Here is a 22,233-nt window from a genome sequence, read left to right on the forward strand (position 1 = left end):
CTTTGCCGTCACCGGGTGCCGAGCAGCATCCTGGGGGAAAGGAACCGTGTGGTTGGTACTGAAAAAAAACCTGAACGTGTAAGAGAATTTGTCTGGTGAGGGTGGAATTACTCCTGGCAAGGGGTCCTGCCCTCTTCTGTGCCTCCCTCACAGCCCACTTCAGCCACAGGGGCCTTTTCCTGGTTCCCTGCCCAGAAACAATTTTCTCCTTACCCGTCTGTGGTTGGAAGAGAGCAGCTCCTGGAGAGCTGGTGTGCTGCTGCCGGCTGCCTGCGCTCCCGGCCCTGCCTGCACCCACCGGGCTGCTCTTCTGGGTGGGAAGTCGCAGCTTTGGCAGCTGGTGTCGTGCTCCCCATGTCCTATTTTAAACCCTTTTGGCGGGTGGGAACTTCTCCGCTTGTTTCTGGTACCTGTCCCATCACGTTCCCCATTAGCGGCTCCCTTACTAGCAAGGTGGGAAACCTCTCCCGTAGGAGAAGCTGCTGCCAGGCCGGTACAGGCCAGCACGGCCAGTGGAACTGCGATGCAGGGCGGGCAGCTTGCTGTGGTGCCTGCAAACACCACGGGACGTGGGCTGGCTCGGGGACACGCCGGGGAAGGCTGCCTGTCCCTCCGGGGCACGGCATGGGCTTGTCCCTGGGGATGGCACCGTCCCACGGGTGGACGTGGGCTTATCTGTGGGGATGACAGCATCCCACGGGTGGACGTGGGCTTATCTGTGGGGATGGCACCGTCCCACGGGTGGACGTGGGCTTATCTGTGGGGATGGCACTGTCCCATGGGTGGACGTGGGCTTATCTGTGGGGAAAACAGCATCCCACGGGTGGATGTGGGCTTATCTGTGGGAATGGCACTGACCCACGGGTGGACGTGGGCTTATCTGTGGGGACGACAGCATCCCACGGGTGGACGTGGGCTTATCTGTGGGGATGACAGCATCCCATGGGTGGACGTGGGCTTATCTGTGGGGATGGCACCGTCCCACGGGTGGACATGGGCTTGTCTGTGGGAATGGCACCGTCCCACGGGTGGACGTGGGCTTATCTGTGGGGACGACAGCATCCCACGGGTGGACGTGGGCTTATCTGTGGGGATGACAGCATCCCATGGGTGGACGTGGGCTTATCTGTGGGGATGGCACCGTCCCACAGGTGGATGTGGGCTTATCTGTGGGGATGACAGCATCCCACGGGTGGACATGGGTTTATCTGTGGGGATGACAGCATCCCATGGGTGGATGTGGGCTTATCTGTGGGGATGGCACCGTCCCACGGGTGGACGTGGGCTTATCTGTGGGAATGGCACCGTCCCACGGGTGGACGTGGGATTATCTGTGGGGACGACAGCATCCCACGGGTGGACATGGGCTTGTCCCTGGCGATGGCATCATCCCACGGGTGGACGCGGGGAGTCAGCCCAGTCCTGTGCCAGCAGCACAGCCCCTTGCAGAGCTCCCCCCTCTCACCGTGGCCTCGGACCCTCCGTAGAGCTGGCTTTCACAGCAGATTTCAGCCTCACCATTCCCGGGATGCCGAGCTGCCTTTATTCCAGTTAGTTGTGCTGTCAGTTAGAAAACTTACATTATCAACAAAAGCCTAAATAACCCACATCTTGCAGTGCGCTGCTGAGCTGCACGGGGCCTGTGTTGTATCCATCTGCATTTTTTCTCCTGAGGAAAGTCACCCTTGATGCTGAACAGAGGAGGTGAGAGGATTTACACTTGTTTTCAAAAATAGCCTGAGATGACACGGAGGGCTGATGGGCTGGACTGGTGGGGGCTGTGAGCGGTTCAGACACTGTCAGCACCGGGCACGGCTGCTTTTGGGAAAGGTTTGCCTCAGCCAGACAATACAAGTGTTTTGCAGCTTTGTGGGAAAACCACCCCAAAATCCCCTGGGAAGGGAGCGGCTGGGCTGGCTGCTGCAGGGGGGCAACACCGGGGAGCCCACCCGCGCCCCAGGTCTGTGTCCCTACAAGTGTAATTAAAGTGCTGAGGTCTGGGGATGATCCCTGGCATCAGGGAAAAATTGTAGTCTCTCCGAGAGACTAACAACAACAATTATCAATGTAGAAGTTAGTGGTTTTATCACTCAGAGCCTTTGGAGTGGTTTTCAATTGGGACCCAGTGTTTATTCAGGGAGATCCTTGCTGCCGCGACCTTCCTGAACTGCCACATTCCTTTTAATTATGATTGGCAGCTCATGGAAATTTGGGCCCTTGATTGGCAGCTGAAGTAACTTTCTTCCTTCCCACAATTCTTCAGGTTCCTTCCCATCAATAGACATAATGTTGGCTACTTTTCTGGGATAAATAGCAACCTTTGGCCCCCTCTTTTATTTGGCAAACGCTCAACACTTCATTCTTTTCAGAAAGCCCCTTGGAATGCAGCTGAGAAGGGCCTCAGCAGTGCTGCCCTCCTCCTCCTCCTCCTTCTCCTCCTCCTTCTCCTTCTTCTTCTCCTCCTCCTTCTCCTCCTCCTCCTCCTCCTCCTCCTTCTCCTCCTCCTCATCCTCCACCTCCCGCCCGCTGCTCCTCAGCACCCGGCTGGGGGACTTTTGTGCGAGAGCAAACAAAGGCTCATTGGCAACCCTTCTGGATTTCATTTCAAAATACATTTGTCACTCTGGAATAAAATAATCTGATTTTTCTGCTTTTTTTTTTTTTTTTTTTTTTTTTTTTTTTGCTTAACTCCTCCCTCTCAGGTTTCCCCGCAAGCAGCTCTGACACTGAAGTTGCCGGACAAAGATTTGCAAAGGGTAGATGGAAGTGCATGCCTGCTCCAGGGCTGCTTCACTTCACCTCCGCCGTGCTGAGACGCAGAGCGGCTCCCACGCTCGGCAGCTCCGCGCAGTTCGGAACGTACCTGCCCGGTGCTGGGAGCCCAGGAGCTCGTCCCTCTCCCCGCTGAACAACCCTGGCTCTTCCTCCGACCTTCTCCCTACGGACACGGTGGCTGAGCTCAGCCAGCACCCAGATTCCACTTCTTGGCTCTTAAAATACTTCCCCAAAACACACCTAAGCGATGCAAAAGCTCAAACCACAGTCAAAAATTGATTTGGCTCATAGGAGCGCAAATGCCATTGGGTTGCGACGAGCGCGAGGTCATTTAGAACACGGGACTTGGGCTGGGAGGCCCTGGAGGTGCCTGTGAGGGAGGGGGTCCCATGCTCCGGGGTGTCCCCTTGGAGCAGGGGGTGTCCCCCGGGCAGGCAGTGAGCCGGCACGGCAGCCTTCCCCACCACTCACTCTGTATTTCAGTAATTAAATGAAACTCAGTCTCAGCTCCGAAGAGCTTCTTGTGCTGAACAATAAGCAGATACAAAAGGATTTGAAAAATGATGAAGAGAATACTTGAAGGTTGTATTTTAAAAGAAATGAGGAGGCTCCTGAGCTGTGGAAATTGCTTGTGTGCACAATACAGACATTCCCCCTTCTCCATCAGCCCCAAACTGAAGAGTGTTTTAAAGAGAGATGATAGACCTCGACATTTTCTGTGTTTCTCAAGAGCAGGGTGGATGAGAAGGCAATTAGCAAAATGCAGTATCATTTGCATTTTCAGGAATACTTGACGGATTCTCACTCTCTGCTGGAGGAGAAGGGGAAATGGGATGGAAGACATTGAGCATCGCTGGAAGAGCCCCGAGAGCCCGAGCGGAGGAGCAGGGGAGACCCAGGGGCTGGGGCCCATCGCTCTTTCCCCGGGGGGGTGAAGGCACTCACCTCGCTTTGCAACCCCGGGGGTCTGGCCGTGCACCGGGGAGAGGGGTGGCAACTCCGGGGATCAGCTGTCACGGAACAGCAACCCCAAATTTCATAATTAATGTTTTGTTGTTTTTGTTTTGTATTATGAAATGAGACATTTTATGAGTTTTTATCTTCTGGGAAACCTCTCCTTTTTGGAAATGCAAGGCGTGTCTTTTAGCATGGATTGGATACTTTACAGCCAGATACTGTTTTCTTACAAGATAGTCACAAAATGTTTGTGACATTCACAAAAATTTCCTCCTTTACAAGGTCTCAATAGCTGTTTTCTGGTGAATACACATTTGTCAGACTTTTGGTTAACTTCTAAGCATCTGGGTAGATTCTCTCTCTTAATTCTACAATTTATGCCATTAAAAAAAGTAAAGCTAATTGTCCATTTACAGCTGACTGTGTGGTTCAAGGTGGGTCGGTGAATGTTCGGATTTCCAGGGCCATCTCGGCTGGATATCGGCACTGATGGGGCTCGGGTGCAGATTTCGAGAGACGAGGAAAGGGGCAGGGCTGAAGGGCTGCAGGCAGCTGGGGGTCTCAGAGGGGGTTTGCAAGGCTGTGGGTTGCCGGGGGGTGCTGGGGGCACCAGGTTCTTACTCCTGCCACATCCCCCTTCCCCACGGGCAGACTATCCATGCTTAAATACACAAGAGAGGAAAAACAACAGAGCAGACGGAGTGCTTGATATGTTATTAATGGAAATACTTCTTCCCCTGTTGTCATTTGCAGCTTGCGGGAGCTGTGCAGAACCACAGGGACGGGAGCCAAAAAGGGTCTCTTGCATAATCCCGTCTGCTTCCCTCCACCGCAGGGCTGGGTGCTCCATCCGGAACCCCCGTTCCAAACAGAAATTCAGCCCCCGGGCCTGGCTCTGGCAAAGTATCTGCTCCACGATGAAGCCTGGGCAGGTTTGGTCCCCGGCCACGGGGGCTGCTGGCTGGGGGGCTCACCCTCCCACACGTGTTCCTGAGATTTACAATACATTAAACTGGGTTAACTGATGGCAGACAAGGAGGAGGAGACCTGGGACTTTGGTTTCCTATGGCAAATAAACATTTTCTGCGTGTTTGTAATGAGCTGCTCTCAGGTTAATGATGCCGAGAAGAGCTGGCGAGGGCTGGGCTGAGCCCTGGCGTGTTTTGTGGTTCTTCATTTGCCCGTGTCAGTCCCCCCCGTCCTGCTCAAATCATTGCTTTCCCCTCTCACCGGCACAGGAACAGTCTTTGCCAACCTTTCCCTGCGCAAAACGAGGAAAACTAGGAGCACCATGCAGGGCTGCGGGGAGGGCAGCCGGGGATGGGTGGCTGCGCTGGATCCGTGGGGCCAGCAGCCCCCCAGGGACCAGTGGCTTTGGGAACCAGACCTCGCTTCTCACGAGTTTGTCCCTCATCTGTGGCTCTGTCAAAGGTTTTCTGTAGTTGGGGAGGTTTGTAAGAGCCTTCTCCTGTGCCTGTCCTCTGCGCGGGGACGGGTGAGCCCTGCCAGGCGCCTGCCCCAGCCCTGGGCAGCCACAGGGCAGCCTTCCCCACCCAGGAGCCCCCTTGTCATGGAACGTGGAGGAATGGCATCATCCCCACACTTCTGTCAGATTTGGTGGAAATCTGCCAGGAGATTAAAAAGTTATTATAGCAGACATGTAGCCAGATCCAGACAGGCACGGACAGCCCAATCACATAAATTGCATTTCATTAGAAAACTGAGCTAAAACCATGCTGGATCTTATCTCCCTCTCCCCACAGCCCTGGTGTCGCTCGCCCTTTTCATGTCTATGCTCACTGGGCAGACTGGTTTCAATAAACTGTAATTGCTTCCAACTCTTTTCTAAACTCTCCCCAGTCCAGCTCTTGCCCAGGCGTGCAGAGCAGGCGGCTCTGCCTGGCCGGCTTGGCCGAGCGAGGGGCTTCCCAAGGAGCAAACGTTCTACAGGAGAGCATGAACGAGGGTGGGCAACGCAGGAGGAACGCGATGGGATGAACCCAGGAAGGTGAAAGCCCACGTGGAGCTAAGGACCGTGAGGGATGTGAGGGGTAACCACAGGCTTTGGGCGGCTCTGCTGACGGCCAGGGGACCCCAGGGGAGCTGAGAGCCCGTTGCTGCAAGGGAGATGCGGTGTGGTGGTGGTGGGCAGTGCGGAAAAGGGCAAGCAGCCGATGACTTTGGGGTCGATCTGCACACATTGCCTGGTTTTGGAGGGGGAGAGGGAGGCTGGATCCGTGGCAGGAGGCGTTCACTGGGCTGATGCTCTCGCGAGGCCACTGCCTGTCCCCTAACACAAGTGCCGGCCAGTCTCCTGCCTCTCAGAGCCTCCCTGTGTCACCAGGGAATGCTTTCCCCTGCAACTTTCCCTCTTTTGCATCCAAGCGACTTCTCTGCTTGTGTGCCCAGTCATCCCCTCTCTGTCTTTCTTGCACGGCCAGCACAGCCAGGCTCCCTTCCCGCATGTGCTGATGGTGCTTTCGGGATGTGGTTTCTCCAGCAGCGCTTGAGTGTGGTGGGCGAGGGAGCATCCCAAGGGCCGAAGGTGGCTGGGGGGCTGTGCAGAGCCAGCCCCCCGGGGAAGGGCACCTTCCGCAGCGAGCAGGGGAATGTCCTCCCACCCCCATCCTGCCCTCGCTCCTTGCCACAGGCCTCGGCGTCTCACAGGTGCTGGCACTCAGCTTGTCAGTTCTCTGCCTGCTAACGAATCAAGCCAGCTCCCACCTGGATCTTGCCCTGGGCTGTTTTTCTGCCCCGTTAATGAGTGGCAGGGGTTGCTGGAGAAGTCCAGGCAGCACTGGAGGTGACACCAGCGAAGACAGCAGCCCTGGGAGCGGGGAGGACATCACCCCACCAGCAGCAGGGACCCCTGGGCTTGGCTCAGCCACCTGAGCACCGCGGCACAGATACGTGGGGATGAGCAGTAAGGCCGGGCTGAGGATGGGGGGGCAAGGGGGGGGCCTGGCAGGAGGGGAAGGGAGAGTGGGCAGCCCGACACAGCAAAACCCAAAGCCATCACCTGCAGTGCGTGCTCGGGAGGCTGTCACCAGTGAGCTGCTCCTCAAACGTTTCTTGTTTGTTTTTTTTTTTTTTTTAATCAGAAAGGAAGTTGTGTGAATGCCATGGTAAGGCCAGGATGTATCTGGTTTTGTGCCGTGCAGAGCGCCAAGCAGAGGGGTTGGGGATCAGATCCGTGCACGTGCTGGGGTCGTGGAGTCCCAGCAGAATAAACACAAAGATATCTAGAGCCACTGCCTCAGCGTCTGACCGGCCAGGGCTATTTTGGTGCAACTAATTGGAGAAAGAATAGGCTGATCCTGCAGAGACACAGTGCACTCTGCGGAGGGTTGGTGTCAGCGAGGAGAATGGAACTGCTGATACTTGTGTGATGAAAGAATTTCCTTGCAAAGAGACAGAGACCAAAGAGAGCGAAGGCGGCGCTGGCCCGTGGCGATCCCCGCTCTCCTGGGCTCTCTGGCCACGCTGGTGCAGCGTCTCGCAGGGCTCTGCACGGGGGGAAAGGCCAGGAGAAGGTGAGGTGGAAGAGGAGGGTTTGTGCTTCAGCCTTGGCCAGCGCTCCTGGCTGCGTGCTCCCTCTGCACTGGGGACTGCTTAACATGGAGCTAAACCAGCTCCTTATCCCAGAAAGCTTGTTAGTGGAGCTGGGTCACAACAGATGGATACAGACGGATGGGGAGAAGAGGGAACAACAAGGCAATACCAGTAGCATGATGTGTGCTCACTAAAGCACAGCAGCAGCCTAGCTTTGGAGGCAATGGAGAATTTCGAGGAGCGTTTCGGTTCCTTTGGGACACTCACAGGTGGTTTGTCTGAAGCATGACAGCCAGCATGAGACAACACACTTGTTTGGAAACCTGGCAAATGGTTGATGAGGAAAGGAGCACTTTTCTATTCCCGGTCCTGTGCGACCAGCAAACCCACCCTGGCACGAGCTGGGACCAAGCAGGGTCTGGGTGTGAGCTAAGCAGCCCCGTCCCATCAGGTCCCATCCTGTCCCATCCCGCCTGGGTGCTCAGCTGCCTTGCCATCACCCACAGCTGTTCCCTTTGCAGGCGGAGGGTGCGTGACCTGCAGTCCCAGCAGCTCAGCTCTCGGGCACGGCTTCCCAAAACCTCACGTGGTGTGACCACCGCTAACCGAGCTGTGAGGAGCCCCTCTCTCCGCCAACGCCGCCGCAGAGGCAGCACGCCTTGATGTGTTGTATATTAAGTGGAGTGGCAGCTGCAATATTGCCATCTAAAACTAAGTACAAAATTTACAGCAGTAAATTCTTCTCTCTTCAGGGTGGTTAATTATCTTAATTACTTTTATTATCTTTTATCTTTTAAGATCCTAAATTGCTTATTTCTGCTTGTGTTGCCAAAGGGGGTTGCGTATTTTTTACTGGCACACGCTGTGCAGAGGCACCGATATGCGTGTCTGCGTGGTACACTTTAAAAGAACTTTGATTTATACAAGACTTCTCCTTGGGATTTTAATTGTACTAAATAGGGAAAACAAAGTTCAGTGAAATATTGACTGACTGAAGAGCTGACGAGTAGCTCTTTCCTTTTGTTCGATGTGGGGACAGAGCTGCTCCTGCCACCCACCGGGCCAGAGGGAGCGAATTCTGTTTTTCTGTTTTTCAGGGCCGTGACCGCTGTGGCCTCGGGGACGCGGCCAGATGAGCGCGCCGTGTTGGAGGGGCACCAGGGAGAGCGTGGCCCCGGGGGTGGCACGGCTTGGTGGCAACGAGGGGTCCCAGCATGTCACCGCAGGGGTGGGCAGGGAGGGCACGGCACAGCCACCCGTGCTCTGCACTCTCCTGCTCCCAGCAGCCGGCTCCCGGGATGGGGGGGTCCGTCAGTCAGGAGCTGGGATCCATGTCCATGCCCAGCACCCACGGGAGCACCCAGCCCCGACCCACCACCCCGGGCACCCACCCTCCCTGCTCATCCCAGGCTTTTCCATTCCCTTCTCCAAGGTGCTTCCTGCTGCTTGGGCAAAGGTCCTCGGCAGGGTGCGAAATCCCGGTCCCAGGGAAGTGCCTGTCCCGCGATTTCACCCCGTGATTTCATCCTGGGGGCACCACAGATGAGCTGCGGCCGAGGGGGCGCTGGCAGCCCCCTCCAGCACAGCGGGGGGGCTGCCCCAGCACCGCGGCTCCTCACCGCGTCCCCTCGGCCGTTCAAATACCCATCCCCAGGGAACTGCTTCCCTCTCCTCCTCCTGCTTCCCTTCCTTAACCAGCTCTCTTGTTCTTTTTTTTTTTTTTGGGGGGGGGGGGAGGAAGAAATCTTTGGGAAAGCTGCCTCAGCCCCCGGGGAACAAACACGGTGGGAGCTGAGCAGAAAACAACCCCGCACCAAAGAGAAAGGGGGAGGGAGGAAGGAGGGAAGGCTTTCTGCATCCCGCCGAGGAGCCTCCTAAACGCTCCCAGGTGCTTTTCGAATGGAACTGGAGATTTCCTCCGTGTTTATTTTCAATGCCGTCCTGCACAGGGAGCCCGGGGGGAGCCAGCGATGGCAAGGATTGCCCAAACGCTGCGTGCACTGAAGGACCTTGTCTTACGGCATTCAGTTGACAGAGAGGGAAAGCGAGCTTTTCATGTGCAAAACAAAGGGGGAGAGTGGGCTTTTCTTTTCTGTGGTGCTAGGAAGCGTATACTGAATGCCGCGCACCCCTGGCGAAGAGGGGCAGCTCTCAGCTCTGAACAATCATGACATGAAAGGCAGAGAGGGAGGGAGGAAAAAAAAAGTCTTCCCTTCTCATTAGAGCACATTAGTCTGTAGCCTCTTTGGCAGTGATTATGGGGAGCTCCCTGTCACCCCAGTAGAATTGTGGATGTAATTACTCCAAGAAATGTGTAATCCCACACCTTACAGATATTTTTTTCTGTCTTCCTTGCCCCTATCTTTTAATAGCAAACAACAACAGAAATGTTGCAGCCCGCTCAGCTTCCTCCCCATTTACTTCACTGGCTGTCTGCTGTCAGCTGAAATTTATGCCGTGGTTTAGAAGTAATTTTTAGTTTGGAAGAATTGTCCTCCTGCCACCAGCTATGAATAACCCGTGTGTCGGTTCCTGCCCCGCCGCAGCGCCCAGCCCTCCGGTCCCCGTTGCCACCTGTGGGCACACTCGAGGTGGCAGTGGCCACCAGACCCTCCTCAGCACCCGGGACGGCAACCAAACACCCGAGCTCAGGCTGGCCACGGGCTCCTGGCACCCGGCCGGCCGCCCAGCGAGGCGGCAGAGCCCCGTCCGTCTGTCTGTCCGTCTGCGGCGATGCTGCGCTGCGGGCGGCCAAGGCGGCGGCTCCAGGCACAGTTTGGTGCCACGTGCGGAGCACGGGGTGAAGGCCAGCCGCCTTTGCCCCTCGCCCATGGCCAGTGGTCTCTGCCCCTCTGTGCCCGGGGAGCTGCCAGTTTTTGGCCACCGGCTCTTCTCCCTCCTGGAAGGAGCCGGACACGAGCTTTGGAGATGCTGAATCCGCAGCTCCCTTTCATTTTCATGGTAATCCAAGGCACAATCATTTGTGATTGTACAGAGTGTTTCTAATGAAGGGAAATGCAGCCCCTGCCATCGCCTGGAGCCAGCCTGTGATCCTCACAACCCGCAGCGAGCTGGGGAAACTGCTTGTTTATTCAAAGGGGCATTTCGAGAAGCCAAAGCCAGTAACAGTCACGCAGACAGGTTTTCTGGAAGCAGATATGGATATGCCACGGGAACTGGACCTACCCACCCTGTGGGGATGGGATATTGTCTGTTACCACGTTTGCAGACACCACGTGAAAGGCTGCAAACGCAGGGATGCGGCCTCTGGCACGGCTCCTTCGCACTGCGACGGTGCTTGCGGAGGGAGGGAAGGGGCAGGGGAGGTTTGTGTCTGATCTGCTGGTATCAGCCACCATCAAGAGAGAAAAGGAAAGGTGTTATTTGATAGGAAGAGACCTTTTTCAGTGCAAAAATAACAATGGGAGCAAAGCTTGTGCTGAAATATTTACATTTGTTTGCTTCTGTGTACTGTTGGTTTATCTGAGGACAAGTAAAAGGCCTAAAAGTATAAAATCGGAGCAAAAAGTTTCAGTGGGAACTTCCATTTGTTCTTCATACAAAGGATGCTCAAACTAAAAGCAAACAAATTCAGGACAGAATTTATCTATCTATGAAACTGGCTGCTATGTGTCATAGCAGAAAGCAAAACATTAGCAAGCAGATTATTCCTGATTAGCAATATTGAGGACGGGTCTTCCTCTCATTTTGGTGGATAACGAGGAGAGCTGCAATACACCCCTCATGCTTGTCATCTTTTTCTGAGGGTAGGTGAACTGTCTTGTGGAGGGAACTGCTGTAGGCACTGTGGTCAACGTTTTTCATGCATGAATATCCGGACGCTTTGCCATTGTTTTTGACTTGTAAAAAGGGCATTGGATTTCTTTAGCTTTCTGCTTACTTTGCTTCTGTCAGAGATGAAATATAAAATCGTGGGTGGTAAAAGAAAAAGGGAATACATCCCTTGGCCCCCAGCAGAAGGTAGTGAGCAGCGGTCTCGGGCTGCAGGGGTGACCGATTGCCACTGCGGCACTTACTCCATGGCCGTGTGTTGGCACTTGGGGGGCACAAGAGGCCTCGGGCCCCCCCCCCAGTCCTGCCCAGCCCCCTGGCAAAGCTGGCTCTTCTGCTGGTATGCTGCTCGGCTCTCTGACAGGCTGCCTGCAGGCTGGGCGCTGCGTTTACGCGACTGGTTCGTTCTGGTTCCAGGCTTTAATTCAGCCCGTAGCCGTGGAGCAGTTTGTTAGGGGCTGTGTTGTTTTTCCCAGCCGTTCCAGCCCCGGAGACCGTCACCGCACAACCAGCAGCGAGGGCAGCTCTGCTGCAAAGCGGGGCCGCGTCCCCGTGGGCAGATGTGGCCAAGCAGATCCGGGAGGTGAACCGGCGAGCTGCCGTCCCCAGGTGTCCCGTGGCACCGGGCACCTCTTCGTCCCACGGGGCTGGAAGCGGCTCCGCTGCCTGTAGCATCCCTGGCAAAGTAATCAGCGTGGGCTCGCCGAGACCGTCAGCTCTCAGGCTCGGCTCCTTCTCCTCTGAGCCTGTCCTCCGCCCGGGGTAGCTGCTTCGCCGCTGGCTGGTGCTCTCCACGGAGCAGACTGAATAAACTGGGTGATAGAACAGCAGCCGTGATGTTCCTCTGCGGGAGTGCATCGGGCACGGGAGTAGCTCTACAGGCAGCACCTCAGAAAGCGAAGCCCAGCCCCGCTCCTGGGTACCGGTGTGTGACTCCGGTATCAAAGAGCCCCCCCCCCCCCCCCCCCCCTCCTTGGTTTCAATTCCTGACAGATCCCTGAGCTGCATCGAGCATTATGGTGACCCTCCCAGGGGTGAGCCCACCACTGCAGCAGATTTAGCATCTCTGCAGCTTTGGAACTTGGTGCGTTGCAGGATGCAGAGGAGGAGTGGTCACTGCAAACACATACTGAATTTTACTTGCCAAGAAGAGGACTGACGGACACTGAATACCCAAACCCTTGTCCTGAATTTTGCAGGGCTTGAGAAATAGAAGATTTTCAGTATTATCTCTGCATTTTGACATCTTAAGTGCCTTCCTTCTGTTTCCGAACACAGAGCATCTGAAAGAGTTTCCTTTTAAAAATAAACACATCTTGAGAGAAAGGCTGAAGCCACCACGCGATTATCTGACAGCGCTTCAGCCGCCGCCGCGGAGCTGGTGGGTGCAGAGGCGATCCTGGCCAGGGTGCCACGTCCCGTGTCCCATGTGCCAGGGCACCGCGTGGCAACGCTCGCAGGGACACGTGGCCACCCCACAGCCAAACCCCGGCGCTCCCCCGGCACCCCCGTGTCCGGGCGGAGCCGGTGCGTTCGCTTCCATTTCACTTTGTGAAGGAACACAGCCACATCAGGATTTGCTATTTATTTTAAATTGCAAACTTTTCAACTGGAAAGGAACAATGGGGAAAAATAAATGCGCCCGGGTCGACTTCCATGTTTAAAAGTATCCCATGTCTTTAAGGCAGTGAATTTTAAAAAGGCACATAATTAGCAGGCTGCTTCCTCGTCTGTATTCTTCTCGTCTGCCTGCCCACATAAACATTCGGCACACAGCACTTCCAGACACTTTTTAATAGAATCGCTTAAAACAATTAATTACCAGAGTTTTCATTCAAGCTGCAGTGGAAAAGATACGCCGGCAATAAAAGGCATTTATTCGTTGGTTTCTGGAGGCCTGTTTGTTATTAACATGTAAATTAAATCATCACAGATGTTCCATTTTTAATCTGGGGATGTGAAGTGCAGGGCTAACCACGGCCCAAACAGCCTGATTTTATTACAGACACATTCATTAGGAACCAGCAGTATTATTGGATATCATTTTTCTTTGATGCATTTTTTAAACCAATTATCGGTATAATTTGTTCATTTCCCTCCCTATTTGTTTTTCTCTCGCCATTTGTGTCAGGATTCTCCAATCAAGGGCGATGGCTTTGGCTCCTCGTGGCCTCCCCGCTCGCCGCTGGCCGGTGCCACCGCGGAGCCCGTGCCCGGCCGGGGCTCAGCCGGGCACAGGTACCGATGGCTCCAACCCCGGGGTGGGGGGGGCACGGGGGGCCGGGGGAGGGAAGTTATCCGAAGAGCTCGCTGTGAAATGCGAACAGGGGGGCTCGTGGCCCCGCGGGGCCGGTGGCCAGCCCCAGCAGCAGGCGGGACAAAGCGGGGATCCCCGAGCTGGGGTGCCGGCAGAGCTGGGGCTCCGACGGCGATGCCGCCCGCCCTCGGCTGGGGCCGCGCGGGGGTGGCATCGCTTCTGTTGCACAAGTGGCTTTGCGTGGTTCTGAAGGAGGAAGGCTGGGTCTTCCTCATCCCGGGCAGAGCTCTCCAGAGCTCAGGAGGAACGAAAACGCTGCGAACCTGCCCGGCGGCGCCGGCCTCCTGCCATCGAGTGCCACCTCGGGACGCTCACCTGGGCTTTCAGGGAAACGTCACGCTGCGGAGGACGGTCACCCACAGCTCCCCAGAGGGGAGCGCCTTGGGTTTTAGCAGCTTTCTGTGGGGGTTGCCTGATCCCCCCCCCCCCCCCCCCCCACCCAGCACCACGTCCCCAGCAGCTGCAGAGGAGCCTCCGGAGCCCCAGGAGAAATTCTTGAAATGCAGACGGTTTCAAGTTGCACACAATCCTGCATGGCTGCAATGAGGCCGGCCCAGGGACAGCTCTGGTCTAAAAACATGATTTAGCTTTAATGAGGAGAAAACATCTCTGCCCCCCGCACTGCCTTTGGGTGCGCACTGGGGCGGCTGGCACCTGGCACTGGGCAGGGGTCCGAAGGGCCACCAGTGCAAAGAGGGTCCTGCTTGGGGAGAGGGACATCCTCACCCATCAGGAAACCCTCAGGCAAAACCAGCATTGCACAATCTCAGTCTGATTAGCAATTTCACTTTAATTTTTTGGTTAGTTTGTTCTGGGTTCTGCAAACAAAACTCCCATCATATCCGCACATGGAACAAGCATCGTCTCACTCCGAGAGATTTGAAACAGAAGCAGCAAACAGCTCTTGGCAGGAAGAGGAATAGGAATAGAGTTTGGTCAGCAAGAAAATGTGTGAATTGCTGTGGGAACTGCCCTGCCTGCACAGACCTCACACCTTCGCGCAGGCTCGGCAGACCCTGCCGTGCCCACTGGTGGCTACCGAAAGCATTTACCACTGGCAACAAAGGAGATCTGGGAGTTAGATCAAGACAGAAGTGATGGATGTGTCAAACAACTGCTCCTTGACCAGTACAACTCTCAGGCGGATCACAACAATTTAAATGCCATTAAAATCACCGGTGACAATGACTGCACAAGCCAGTTGGGTAGGGATTCCAGAAATGAGCGGTCGTTTACACATAAATGTGAGACGGTTGGCGAGAGGCTTGTTAAAATGTTCACACAAATTGCACGGCCTGACTTTGCACAGAGCATTTAAGAAATAGCAAAGAGGCCGTAACGGAAAGCAGACTCTTCACAAAGAAAGCAGGTATTACTCAAAATGTCTGCAGCTTCCATTTCAACCTGGCGGAGGTTTGAACTGTGTGCTCCAAGATAACAGCAGCGACAGAGATCCAGCAAGCAAGACAAAGGGCAGCCAAGCCCATGATGATACAAATGGGGGTAATAGTGGAAAGTTATCTTCATCTGAGCAAAACCAAGCTTTGTGAGATGGTAAAACACATAAATGTTTCATTTTTACCTAGAATAATTTTCCAAAGTGGAAAGACACTTCTTGTACCCAAAGAAACTAACTTTTCATCCTGGAATGCTGCTCCTGTGAATACATGCATTTTTCTGAAAAACAGGCAAATTACTGCTGGGATCTAATTCACAAGGATTCTTCAAAAAACAACAGAAGACAGGTAAAACCAGAAGAGCAACCCAGAAGCTCAGGGAAACCACAGTATTTCCACTAATGAAAATAACTGGTTTTCAGCCTGAATCAGTCTTGAGAATATCCCCTGAGCCTCGACTCTGACCTGTACATGTCCCCAGCTCTGTCCGTCCCCAGCTCTGTCCGTCCCCAGCTCTGTCCGTCCCCAGCTCTGTCCATCCCCAGCTCTGTCCGTCCCCAGCTCTGTCCGTCCCCAGCTCTGTCCGTCCCCAGCTCTGTCCATCCCCAGCTCTGTCCGTCCCCAGCTCTGTCCGTCCCCAGCTCTGTCCGTCCCCAGCTCTGTCCATCCCCAGCTCTGTCCGTCCCCAGCTCTGTCCATCCCCAGCTCTGTCCGTCTCCAGCTCTGTTCGTCCCCAGTTCTGTCCATCCCCAGCTCTGCCCATCCCCAGCTCTGTCCATCCCCAGCTCTGCCCGTCCCCAGCTCTGTCCATCCCCAGCTCTGTCCGTCCCCAGCTCTGTTCGTCCCCAGTTCTGTCCATCCCCAGCTCTGTCCGTCCCCAGCTCTGTCCATCCCCAGCTCTGTCCGTCCCCAGCTCTGCCTGTCCCCAGCTCTGCCTGTCCCCAGCTCTGTCCGTCCCCAGCTCTGTCCGTCCCCAGCTCTGTCCATCCCCAGCTCTGCCCGTCCCCAGCTCTGTCCATCCCCAGTTCTGTCCATCCCCAGCTCTGTTCGTCCCCAGTTCTGTCCATCCCCAGCTCTGTCCGTCCCCAGCTCTGTCCATCCCCAGCTCTGTTCGTCCCCAGCTCTGTCCATCCCCAGCTCTGTTCGTCCCCAGTTCTGTCCGTCCCCAGCTCTGTCCGTCCCCAGCTCTGTCCGTCCCCAGCTCTGTCCATCCCCAGCTCTGTCCGTCCCCAGCTCTGTCCGTCCCCAGGTCTGTCCGTCCCCAGCTCTGTCCGTCCCCAGCTCTGCCCATCCCCAGCTCTGTCCATCCCCAGCTCTGTCCGTCCCCAGCTCTGTCCATCCCCAGCTCTGTCCGTCTCCAGCTCTGTTCGTCCCCAGTTCTGTCCATCCCCAGCTCTGCCCATCCCCAGCTCTGTCCATCCCCAGCTCTGTCCGTCCCCAGCTCTGTCCATCCCCAGCTCTGTCCGTCTCCAGCTCTGTTCGTCCCCAGTTCTGTCCATCCCCAGCTCTGTCCGTCCCCAGCTCTGTTCGTCCCCAGCTCTGCCCATCCCCAGCTCTGTCCATCCCCAGCTCTGCCCGTCCCCAGCTCTGTCCATCCCCAGCTCTGTCCGTCCCCAGCTCTGTTCGTCCCCAGTTCTGTCCATCCCCAGCTCTGTCCGTCCCCAGCTCTGTCCATCCCCAGCTCTGTCCGTCCCCAGCTCTGCCTGTCCCCAGCTCTGCCTGTCCCCAGCTCTGTCCGTCCCCAGCTCTGTCCGTCCCCAGCTCTGTCCATCCCCAGCTCTGCCCGTCCCCAGCTCTGTCCATCCCCAGTTCTGTCCATCCCCAGCTCTGTTCGTCCCCAGTTCTGTCCATCCCCAGCTCTGTCCGTCCCCAGCTCTGTCCATCCCCAGCTCTGTTCGTCCCCAGTTCTGTCCATCCCCAGCTCTGTCCATCCCCAGCTCTGTCCGTCCCCAGCTCTGCCTGTCCCCAGCTCTGCCTGTCCCCAGCTCTGTCCGTCCCCAGCTCTGCCTGTCCCCAGCTCTGTCCGTCCCCAGCTCTGTCCGTCCCCAGCTCTGTCCGTCCCCAGCTCTGTCCATCTTGTCCCACCCTGGTGCTGCCGGCTGCCCTGGGGTGCGGGGGCCCAGGCGTCACCCGAGGCCCCGGTGAAGGGCGCAGCCTGTGATGCCGTTGGCCCCGGGAATTGCCCGGAGGACCCTCCTGCTGGTGGCTCGGGCCGATTTGCTCCGCTGCCTCCCCATGTCCTTGCCGTGACAACTCTCGGAGAGGGAGGGCGGGGGAGCCTTGCAATGACCAAAAAAGACTTGGAAATGCTTTCATGCTAAAAATCCCATATTTGACAGAAGTGTGAGATACCTTGAGGCCTTCTATTGATTACCTGGGAGCAGAAGTGCACAGGCACTTTGAGCTGTCACAGTTCCAGGCATTTCTGAAAACGATAGAAGACTGGAACAAAAACACAACTAAGGCTCCTGACACAGTGTGTTAAGCAATAAAACATGTTTAATTGTGTTGTCTTAAGGCTATAACCATTCACTGGCTGAAGGTCATTCACTACCCATTCCACCAGTGGGAGAGAGGTGCTCTGACAGGTGGGAATCCAAAGAGGAAACGGATATCTGTGAGATTACGGTGTGAATGACACTGAAATGCCAATGACGGTGCAGTTAAAGGGAGTGGGAGATGCAGCAGGCAGGACATCTCTTGGCTGGTGGGTCTATAAAGGGGATGTTACAGACACAGCTTGCAAGCGGGGGCGAAATGGGATTCAATCAAATCTCCTCGGGGGCTGCCTCGCCGCCACACAAGCACCGCTGGTGGGTGTTTGCCTCCTGCACCTCGGACGGGGGACCTGGAGGGACGAAGTGCAGAGCACCCCGCGTTGTCCCCACACCCACGGGGGACCGGGCAAGCTCCTGTGGGGTGCTCATCTCCGCGCAGAGACCCTCTGGCCTTGCACATCGGCGGGGAGACGCGTTGGGCCGGGAGGGTCCCTGAGAGGCTCCGTGCCAGAGGTCCCTCAGCCGTCCTCCTCCCGCGGAGGTGGGGGAGCTCTGCTGTGCCCCCCGCCCCCCCCAGCGCCCAGAGCCCCTCTGCGGGTTGTGGCGCAGGGCTCTGCCCGGCTCCCCGGGGACCCGCCGGCTGCTTGCCCTCGCGTCGGCTACGGTGGAAAAGCGCGCCCGGCACCCGGTTCCTGCCTCGTGCCGTGTCCAGCGCCGAGCGGCTGCAGCCTCGCTCGGCTCCCGGGCAGAGACACAGCCGTCCCCCCAGGCAGACATCCAAGAACGAGTGTCTGGGAGCAATCCACTTTAACAGTTCATTAACCTCCTTAATAAAATAGCCAAAAGTAACGTTTCCTTCCACGCCACTCTGGACTCTGACCTTTTGGGCCACATGACAGCTGTCGTGAAGGCGGCAGATCTTCTCTACAAGGGAGCTACTGAAAAGAATAGGGGAAAAGGTGAAAATGAGGAAAAGGCTGGAACTTGGTTTCCAGCTGGTTTCTTGCCCTCGTGGCAGAGAAGTGTCTGGGATGACCTTGTGGCCCTGACAGGAGAGACGTCGGGTTTGCTCTGGCTCAGGGATGCTGCCTTCTTTTAACGTGGAGGATCCAGCCTTCCGAGAGTTTGGGTCTTAGAGACCAAAATGATGGACTGGAGCAAAATACAGAGAATGCTTGAAGCGGTGATTTTTTTCATTTAATGTTGTTGTTTTTCTGGCGCTGTCTGACTTTTTTCACAGATGTCAAGTGGTGGGGACTGGAAAGCTCCAGGAGGGATCAAGCAGGTTTTAGCCTTTACAATACCGGAACCCAGAGCATGAACTCAAACCCTCTTCAGCTCAAGGTGTGTCAGAAAGCATAAATCAGGAACATGTGAGACTGCCTGGCGAGGTAACAGAGCAGGATCAGTATCCATGAAGGACAAGGAGAACATGGGACACACAGTATGCAAGTGGCTGTTCTGATCTGGAGGCATTTCAGCATGGGGTGATTTTATTTACCACGGTTAGAGGCATCATGACCATAAAATGTGAATTTGGGAAGAAATTCCAGGCATTCCTGGCCCTGGATGCTGCCTGGTCTCCCGGATAGTGTGGGCAAATCTACCCTTCTTCGTTAGTCCTGCTAACTTGTGTGTTACAGGGGGCCCTGCATATGGAAAAGGTTTGAGGTGTCTTGTGTTTAATGAGAAACAGAAAAGATTAGGTTGTAGCAATGTATTTAATTATTAGGATATTTCTGCTCTGGCTGCATCCTTTGCCTCTCCATGTGGGAAGTGCCAAATTACATGTCATCTCGGAGGGCATATTTTCTGTAGTTTTCAGAGCTCCTACAATGGCAGCCTCATGAATATTTACTGAACTGCTCAGATATGCAGCGGTGGGAACAAATAAAAAAAAAGCTTGTATTTGCATCTCCCACAGACACTAACAAACCATGTGGCTCTGGTAGGGAGAAGATGGGAGATTGCTGTTGCCTTTCCAGAGGGATAGAGAAAACAGCTTCTTGTATAATGAGATTGACTTTTAAATTGAAAGTGTTACTGGTTGTGCTGCAGTTCATACTTCCATGCTGTGCATTTACTCCCTAGGCTCTAACATTAAGACATCTTATGTACAAGCTGGGAGGATTCAATTAGAGTTTCTGTTATTAATCAATCAATTAAGCCACAATCTTCGGTATATACATTTTCACTCTTAAAGAGGTGAGATGCTGGCGTTACGCCCTTTAGGGCCGCCGCTCCGTCTGGACCCAGAGCTGGCGGTGTGATGCCAGGGCTGCCCCGAGCGCGCGGGGCACGGCTGGGACCCGACTCGCGGCCACGGCGCTCCGACTTACCGCTGGGAAACGCCAGAGCAGGGCCGGCACCGAGGCCTTCAAGAAACATTCCGCCACCCCAGCTTCATCTCCAGGCTGAAGCTTCTCTGCCTGGACACCGGCACAAGGACGGGAGGAGGAAGGCAGCTCGGCTGTTCAGCCATTTGCTCTCTGCTGCTCTGACAGAGGGCTTCGTGCTTGTGCTGAAGCCTGAAACCTTCCCTGCCTGGAAAAATCTATGTGTGCGTTGAGAGACTCGGAAGAGGAAGTCATGAGAAGTGTTGCTAAAGAAATGTTTGGGATCTTCACAAACGAAGCCATGCTACAGCTGTCTCCAGCCTTCAGTCAGGACGTGACCGGCTGGGAATAAGGATCGAAGGATTTGCTCTGCCCTGACCCAACAGCGCCGGATCCTTGCTGCCCATGACGCCGTGCACACACAAAGCTCTAACGAAGGCAACGTGGGAGTCCACCTCCTCAAACGAACTGTCTGGATACCTTGGTGTCCCACGTATTTTGTTCCTTAAATAAAACTTTAAAGGGGCAATATGTGATTTTTTTTTTTTTTTTTTTCAAGAGCTCCTAGGATTTCTGGGACACTTTCAGATCATTGCCCAGGAGCAGCAGAAGGCTCCTGCCCTGCTGGGTGCTCTTGACCCTCCAGACACATGAGCTGGGTGCCAGGGCCCTGCCTGATCTGGTCACACCGTTCTTCGAGCTCCTGCCCTGCTCCGGGTCCCAGCCCGTACCCGGCTCAGAAGTGACTGTCCCATCCTTCTGTGGTCTAATCTGTCAGCCCCTGCTCCCCTCCCTGCTTTCAGGCCCCGGTTCTCTGTTCTGCATTAGGAAGGGAGGGGTGTAACGTGGCAAACCCCACGCTCATTAACGGGCTCCCAAATCTCTGGCATCTTCCCACTGCAAACAGGTGTCGAAGGCGACACTTCCAGGTACGGCACCTGGATGAAGGGAGAGGTGGCATTGAACTTGCCCTTCATTTTTTTAGCGTATTTCCCAGGCTGCAGCCTTACCAGGGAGAGATGTGCAGCCTCTGTGTGTGTGGGGGGGGGGGGGGGGGGCTGTCCTTTTGCCAGCCCCTTGGGCCACCTCGCTGCCCCTCCCGCAGGCACCCCCCCGGACAGGTCAGGAAATCCTCCTCCCATCACCCGCCTTTCAGCAGCACGTCGGCGGCCGGAGCCAGCGCCACGGGATGCGGGATGCTCCCGGCAGGACCCTGTCCCTGTGTCCCCGGGGAGGCGGGGGGCTCGGCGCAGGGAGCAGAGCCTGCGGCGGCATTGGGAGCGGGAACGCTTCCCCGTGTCCTGGTGCCTGGAATATCTCACCCCACCTGTAAGCAGAACTTCAGGGGAAGGGTTTGGAATAAATGAGTTCTGTGGTTTTGAGCTGAAGTTTGAACATTCAAAGAGAGGTAAACGTGCGAGTGCTGTCTATAGGCAAGGAAAAAAAAAGAAAAGAGAGGATTAAATGGCAATGTTACCTTTACTCTTGTCAAATACCTAAGTAGAAACATTGGTTAATGCCCTTAAAAAAGGCCCATTACCACAGGGCAGAGAGTCAAAGAGCCTGGCTGCCCTAATACTCAGTTATCTCGTTCCTGGATAATGGAATGACCCCTCGCCTGCCCGAGCTGTACTACGATATAATAGCATGAGCTGTGTGAATAAAGAGGTTATTTTTGGAATCCAATTGAAACAGTGCTGGAGCCGATGTGACAGGGGAAGGATTGAACAAGATGCAATGTTCTAAGGGAAGGGGGAAAAAAATTGAATTTTGGGGAAAGTGGCACCGACAGCGAACTGTGGAATGGAAGCCACGGCGGCCGCAGGAGCCCAGTGCTGCGATGGGCCGGGCTGGGGGAGAGCTGGTGCTGGGGGTTGAACCAGCGGGTCCAGCATGGAGCTGGGGAGGGGGGCCGAGTCCCCAGAGGGGCAGGGGGATGGTGGCCCAGCCCCAGGCGGGAGCAGCCGTCGAGAGCCGGCGGCTGGGGACGGGCCACCGCAAACACCCCCGGCCCTGGACCCGCCGGCCACCGCAGCCTGCATGCTCCGCAGCCCTTCTTTCATGCCACTTAACCACACGTATAAAGGTAAAACCCAATCTAATGCGAATTCTGGTGCACAGTATCCGATCCATAGGACTGCAATTCGTCAAACAGCGAGAGACAAGAAGCGCAAGAGATTCAGCATAAACGTAGAGACGAAAATGAATATTAATTTACAAAGCAGCACAAAGACAATGGGATCCAAGGAGATTGATATCACAAACTCCCCTTATTCAATCAGATTAGGGTTCCATCTTCCCCAAACACCAATTGCTAATCTAGATTTGAAAGACAAATCCTCCTGCAGAAGGGCTTTGCCTTTATCTTGTCCATCTGATGCCTCTACTTAAGATGTTCTTGCAATTTTGGGGGGAGCTGGGGAGGAGGAAACCTTCCCATGCTGCATTTAACTGTTTTGTTGCCATCAGGAAAGTGATAGGGTTCTGCAGAGTGTGGGCTGCCCCAGTGCCACCCGTAGCTTGGTTTGCTGCTCAGGGCCAGCCTGGCCTCCCGCCTGCTGCCTCGCTCTGCAATCTGCAGCAGAAAAATATGAAATTCCCGAGAGCTC

Source organism: Tyto alba, unplaced genomic scaffold (assembly GCF_018691265.1).
Source record: "Tyto alba isolate M040663 unplaced genomic scaffold, T.alba_DEE_v4.0 Super-Scaffold_44, whole genome shotgun sequence".
Lineage (NCBI taxonomy): Eukaryota > Metazoa > Chordata > Aves > Strigiformes > Tytonidae > Tyto > Tyto alba.